Source organism: Amphimedon queenslandica, unplaced genomic scaffold (assembly GCF_000090795.2).
Source record: "Amphimedon queenslandica unplaced genomic scaffold, v1.1 AMPQUscaffold_13393, whole genome shotgun sequence".
Classification (NCBI taxonomy): Eukaryota; Metazoa; Porifera; class Demospongiae; order Haplosclerida; family Niphatidae; genus Amphimedon; species Amphimedon queenslandica.
This window is the reverse complement of record NW_003546371.1, coordinates 180,039-187,563: the sequence shown is the minus strand read 5'-3', so window position 1 is coordinate 187,563 and position 7,525 is coordinate 180,039.

Here is a 7,525-nt window from a genome sequence, read left to right as displayed (position 1 = left end):
GTCTGAACCTTCTTATGGTATGTTGGAATGTCATTGTAAGTGGTTTGAGTACCAGCCATAGCCTAAAAATTATGAAAAACTTTGCTATATGAAAAATTTTTAGCTCACTGTTGGTTGGTCCAACTCTTGCTCAACTATTGTCTCCATATCATCTGTAATAGCTGTCTGCAGAGTCCAATGTACCATGAGATGTAGTAATTTCAGACAATACATATTACATGATATACTACTTAACATAATGAATTTTATCAATTACTCTTGCTCTTTCCCTAATAATGACAGCAGTTGAGTGCCTGTTTGGCTTTGATACAGTATTTGGCCTGATAAATATTGTTGGTATTGCCTCTGGTTTAAGCAATCTTTGCTTTTACTCCCATTTTTTCTAAAAAAACTAATTGTTAAAATGTTTATGCTTTACATATAAAAGTACCTGATATAAGTGATCTTGGCTTGAAACAGTCCTCTGTAAAGTGATCACTGCACGCACAAGAATAGTCACTTGGGCCTTTCCAACATGCTCTTGTCTTCTGTTCTTCTTTTATCCATTTATTTCTGATCTTGTCTTTGGGGAAGCTAAACAAGCTCACTCCACTCTTATGAATATTAGTACACCCAGCTGCCACACAATTCTTTCCCATTGCTCAAGCACACATGTAAACATGAGTCCCCCCAAGTGCGTTATCAATTGGCCACGCCCACCACAGGAAGTAAATGCTGAGAAGCCAAAAAGTGCAAACTTTGTACAGCTTTTTCTTGCAGGTTTTTCAACATTTTTCACCAAAATTTTTTTGCAAGTGATGAAACATCAAAAAAGTGAAATATGATTTTTAATAATGTTTTAAATTTTCATGGCAATTACCCTTTAAAGTAAAGTATGTCATTGTTACTTAGGAGACAAAAGCACATAAAGATAGAAGACCAATATGAGCTGATGTAGGCTATGGTGCATGAATACAAGGCGGATGCATTAACTAATAATAGTGACAATAGAAAACGATTAAAAATCATAGAAACTGGCTAAGAAAAAGGCAGCGAAGAAGAGGAAAAAGCTGACTAGATCAGCAGTGGCTATCTGAAGGTTAATATATTGGAAGAGGTGGATAAAGGTGACTTGGCCACTCAGAACCAACCGCCATTTATGACGCTCTTTAGTTTGATATCACCTGTGCGTTCCCTTTAGGCTTTGCCATCACTGTTTTAAATGTGACAATCATAAAACAAACTGTAATAGCCTGCTAGCTAAAGGATCCGTGCTACTAATAGGCTTTCTCCTGTGGCAAGTAGAATGTAATCTCAGTCCTTAGTGTGGTAGCGTGAGTCATATATCTGTAAGCAGTTGTAAACATTGTGCGGATGTGAGTAATAAATTGGGGTTGGAGAATGGTAATGACAAGGTTTGGAACAGGCTTGTGCCAAAGAATGTGAACATGAACTGTGCCTGGTCAAACATCCCTGGTAAGGGGTTGTCTTAAGGCCAGATTTAGGTTTTGGGACAAAGAATTAGCATAGTATAGCATAATGTACATGAAGTGGAATGTTGATACATTTCTTGCACTGTTGTGTATGATAACCATTATTCATTAGTGCCATCCATTAATAGTTTGATGTAAACATTTATGTACTATGATTGAGTTACAAGGAATACAAAGTGAATGTGATAGTTTAAGTGTTGTTCACTTGTAGTAATTACCTGTTTGTTTACATTGTTTGCTTTTGATGATGTGTCTTTTACTATGCTTTACAGGTAAAAGCAGCTGGAAATGATTTCATGATTCAGCAATGCAACATAAAATGATAAATGTCAAAGGCTATATTCTTGTTTTGATTGCAGTAACTAAATTAATATCTATGATCATAATTATCTTTGTAACTTCATGTTTGTTGTAGCTCCTTCATCAATTGTTGCATCACTCTGGATGAGATGCATTTCCAGCTGCATAGATAGTCTTAGCAAAAGAATATGTAGTGAGATGCACCTGCAATATTGTGGGATTCCACAATGTTTTGTCATTGTGTTGTAGATTATGATCCCAGGCTCTAATTACTTTATGATAATTTCATTGACTATGAGCACAGTATTTTTTTTACTCATTATAATCAAAGTATATCACCTGCATATGTACTGTATAAAGATTACAATTCATGTAATTGAATTGATTTGACTTGTTGAATGCTCACTTATTTCGGCATTAGTGTAGTAATTTCTATTTTGGCTTTATGCTGAATGATATTTAATTTGTTAATACATTTTTTAAGGTTATGGGATACAGTTTATGAATAACTGTTTAGTTAATGTCTTTGTTGCCATTATCATGTCCAGAAATGAGCAGACATGGAATCAATATGTCTGGTTACATTCCTGTAATTGCCTCAACCATTTTATATGGCGACATTTGGTCAAACTTAAAAAATTCATTACAACTAACTTCTAAAATATAAGTACACTTCATTTCACTTTAGTGTTCTTCAATGTCTGTAGTATCCTTTGAGGTTTGCTGCCAAGAAAAAGAAGCAGGGCATTTGTCTCGAGAAACGATCACCAAACTAGCCATAAACTGAATTTATAATTTTAGTTTCTTTTAAAAGATGTGTAATTTAATTCTTTTAGATTATTATAAACTATTTTCACTCTGACGCTATAAGTAGATGTTCTCAGTTACTATTTAGTATAAAATAATGGAATATGCAAGTGGGGCAAATTACGGTTGAAGTTGGGAAGTTTTCTTTACCTGGAGCTGCATTACAGAAGGGCAATGGTAAAGATTCTGTGTGAGCGCCTATGTTTGCAGGCCAAAGAAGGAAAAGAATAATGGTTTTATAGGGATTGCTTTTCTATCCCCAATAAACTGCTTTACAAATGGTATAGCCTGAAGATGAAAGATTTGGCTTTAAGTGCAATGAGCTAGTTAGGTACAAAGTTACCTTCTGGTATAAACAATCTTGGAATCTCTAGAAAAACCCCTTAATATGAAAAAATCACAATTACCAAGTAGTGTAAGAAAACTGAGCAATGAAACAAAAAAAAGAAAATTACTTAAAAATTATTCACTTTTGGATGTTCATAGTTCAGATGATATACTGACATAAGGCAGTAGTAATTGTTCACATTAATTTATATTGACAGTAATTATACACACACAAAACAGGAAAGAACTGAAAGAGCAGGAAAAAGACGTAAAGAAGAGAAGTCAAGTAAACGAGGGAAAGGGATTGACTGAAGTTGGTGTAAGGCCGTGACATTAAACTTAACAATATCAGAACTTCTGGTAAACAATTGACTAAGTTGTAGAACCTACATCTTGATTTGATTTCATTTGTATTAAAGGATCCTACAAAAGAATTAATTACTATAAAGTACTCTACATTAACATCAATACAAGACACATCAATGCTTTCTGCTTCAATGACACAAACATTAATTAATTCAGGTCGATGGACCAATGCAGCTCAATACCTGCTGGTATGGGAAGGAGAGCCCGGGCTTATCAATTGAGTGGTAGAACATCTTAATGGTTAAGCTGAATCCTTATTACCTAAATACTATAACTCCTAATATCATCATTATACTTGCAAATTACTGTGAAGCACAAATTTTTGTAGGTACTTACTGTATCAAGACTTGATTATCATTCATATTATCTATGGTTATTAAGTGTTAATAATAATTATTTAGAATTATTATTTACAATTATTCAGTATGTTCGTATAAAACAGTCCAGACATTGCTGGCTGATTGGTTCCTTCCATGATAATTTTTCTGATTTTTTAAACTGAACCGTGACATTTGGTGGCAGCGGTGGGATCCATGAGTGCTGTTAGAGACAACCACTGACCCACATTGCAGAGAGATCACTATAGACCAAGTTGTATTGCATGATTCTACGATCAGGAAGGACCGTGAGAGTAGAAGAGGCAAGAGAAAGAACGATGGAGGACGAGGAACACACAGGAGTTGTTGGAGACCGCAGCGAGGCGGGAGATACTTTGATGAGAACTGGAGAAGCTGCAACTGCTGGAGTTACTGGGGGTGCGATGGAGTAGATGCTACAGCTACTGCTGGAGGAGCGCAGCCGGTGAGAGGAGCTGTATGCAGAGGAGAGAAGGCATCGAGAGAGGGAGCTACAAAAGCGGGATCAGGACCTACAAGCAGAGCAGAGACAAAGAGAGGAGGAAAACTTGAAGAAGGATCAAGAGATGAGTCAACAGTTGGAGATACTAAGGATGCTAGTGGGAGAGATTCACGATCAAGGTGAAGCTAATCTTGGAGAACACGAAGCGCACGATAAGGACGTAAAGCTGACCAAGCTAATGGACAATGATGATATTGAGGCTTACCTCACAACTTTTGAGAGGCAGATGACAGCCTATGAAGTGCCAAGAGGGCGCGGGGTCTTCAAGCTAGCCCCTCAGTTGTCAGGAAGGGCACCACAGGCTTATGCCGAGATGGCGGCAGACGAATCTGGTGATTACGAGAAGATGAAGGAAGCGATCCTGCTATGCTATGATATAGATCAGGAGAGCTACCGACAGCGATTTAGAACGGCTAAGAAGAAGGAGAGACAAACAGAGAGCTGGCGACGAGACTACTGGATCTGGTGGAGAAATGGACCAAAAGATGCGAGACGCTTGCCGAGATAAAGGACTTGACGGTGATGGAGCAGCTCGTGAAGACACTGCCGGGGGACATCGGAATCTTCGTGGTGGACAGACAGCCAAAAACAGCTGTGGAAGCAGCAAGGCTGGCTGACGATTATCACTTGGCAAGGAGAGGACGTGAGGAGGAGAAAAAGAAGAAAAATGGAGCCTAAGATGTCTGAGGTGTAGGAAGATGGGACATATAGCTAGGGACTGCAGAGCCCCACTTCCACAGTAGACAGAAAACGAACCTAAGAAGAATTATGGGAAAAATAATCATAAAAGGGATCTGAAGGATGTGGAATGTTTCAATTGTCGACAGAAGGGACATTACTCTTCTAACTGCCCGGATCGTTCCTTGTTCTGTATGGAGAAACGTGTAGGACCACGAGGTGCTATGAACATCAGGATGAGGAAGCAGGTGCCAGATATCCTCATTGATACTGGATGTTCAAGGACTATGGTACATGAGGGTAACGTACCTAAGGACAAGTTACCACAGGGGGAGGCAATCGCGATACGTTGCACGCATGGCGACACGGTACTATATCCACTTGCTCTGGTAGAGTTGGAGGTGACTGGAAGGAAAGTCACAGTGGAAGCAGCAGTACTGAAGACTCTACCCACTGCAGTTCTACTGGGAACGAATGTAGCTGAACTAGCGGAAATACTGGGAGAGGACCTAAAGGAGATACCAGGACTAAAGAGGGACTTGGATGACAGAGACGAGGTGTTTGTGATGACGAGAGCAGCAGCGAGGAAGGAGAAGAGGGAAGAAGAAGAAAGAAGACAGAAACAAATGTAGTGTGAAGCTCATTCCAAACCACTGGAGAGACCTGACAGCTCAGCAACCACAGACAGCTTAGCAACCACAGATGGACTGGACAGCTCAGCAACCACAGAGGGACCTGACAACTCAGCAACCACAGAGGGACATGACAGCTCAGCAACCACAGAGGGACCTGACAGCTCAGCAGCAGAGGGACCTGACAGCTCAGCAACCACACAGGGACCTGACAGCTCAACAACCACAAATGACATTGCTGATGCTGAAGAGAGCTGGGATCTATTTAATGTATTTAATGATGATATGTTTCTTGTTTCTAGGGATAAGCCAGAGAGGACTAGACGGGAGAAGAGAGATGCACGAAGGAGGTACAGAGATGTGACTAGCAGTCTGCATGTGACACCAGAAGAGTTCCAGGAGCTGCAACAGCAAGATATTTCACTTGAGAAGATACAGCTAGCTGCAGAGAAGGAGCTCACGGGGTCTGGGGTCAAGTTCTTCATAAGGGACGGACTGATCTGTAGGAGATGGATTCTACAGGAGAGGGATGAGGAGACAGAGCAGTTGGTGGTGCCAGTCAAGTGCCGTAGAGAATTGCTCAAACTTGCCTATACCACACCCTTTGCAGGACACTTAGGAAGGACCAAGACAACACAGAGGTTATTGCAACGATTTTACTGGCCAGGAATATTTTGTGATGTAGCAGGCTATTGCAGGAGTTGTTCTGTTTGTCAGAAGGCAGGACCCAAGGGAGCACTACGAGCACCACTTATACCATTGCCAATCATTGCTACGCCATTCAAAAGGATAGCAAAGGATATTGTTGGACCATTGCCAAAAAGTCGATTGGGCAAAAGATATATACTGGTTGTGTGTGACTATGCAACCCATTTTCGAGAGGCTATACTATGAAAGTCTATTGATGCTGCACAAGTGGCAGAGGAGTAATTAAAGTTATTTGCACAAGTAGGAGTTCCTGATGAAATCTTAACTGATCAGGGGAGTAATTTTACATCTCATCTACTGAAAGAGATCTACAAGATGTTGCACGTACATCCGATCAGGACCACACCTTACTACCCACAAACGGATGGGTTGGTTGAGAGATGTAATAAGACGCTAAAGAGCATGCTGAGGAAAGCAGTTACTAAGGAGAAAAAGGACTGGGATAAACTGATCCCATACCTACTCTTTGCTTATAGGGAGATGCCCCAAGCATCAACTGGGTTTTCACCATTTGAGCTACTCTATGGGAGGGCAGTCAAAGAACCTCTGGATATAATACGTGATACCTGGTCTGCTGTGGGGACAACTTCCAAGGATGAGAGTGTGATTGCACATGTATTGACTATCAGGGAGCGATTGGAGAAGATAAGAAACATTGTGAAGGAGAATCTAGAGGAAGCACAACAAGTACAAAAGAAAGCTTATGACAAAAGAGCACGAGATCAGATACTGAAGGAGAGAGATAAGGTACTAGTACTACTACCTACTACTACAAACAAACTGACTGCACAGTGGCAGGGACCATACCAAGTTTTGAGACAAGTTGCTAAGGTCACTTATGAACTATACATGAGGAAGAAGAAGAACATTTATCATATCAACTTGCTACGTAAGTAGCATGAGGAAGAGACTGTTTGTGTTGGACTTACTGAAGAAGATGAGCTTAAGGAAGAGGTGACTGGCTGGAAGATGGACTCTAACAAGGGGGACTGTCCTAAAGAGGGGGAACAACTTAGTGGGGAGCAGCGAGAGCGGCTGAAGACTCTGGTGAAGCAGTTTTCTGATGTCTTCAAGAATGAGCCTGGATGTATTGATCTAGTGAAGCACAAGATCTCAACTGGAGATGCTAACCCGGTAAGATTACCTCCCTATAGGGTACCCATGCTTACAGACAGGTATTGAAGCAGGAACTGGATGACATGATGAAGAGGAGAATCATAGAACCATCTGTTTCTGAATGGAGTTCTCCAATTGTGCTAGTAGGAAAGAAGGATGGAACTATGAGACTCTGTGTGGACTATAGGAGACTGAATGAGCTCACTACATCTGACGTGTATCCGATGCAACGAGTGGATGACGTCATAGACAGAGTAGGAG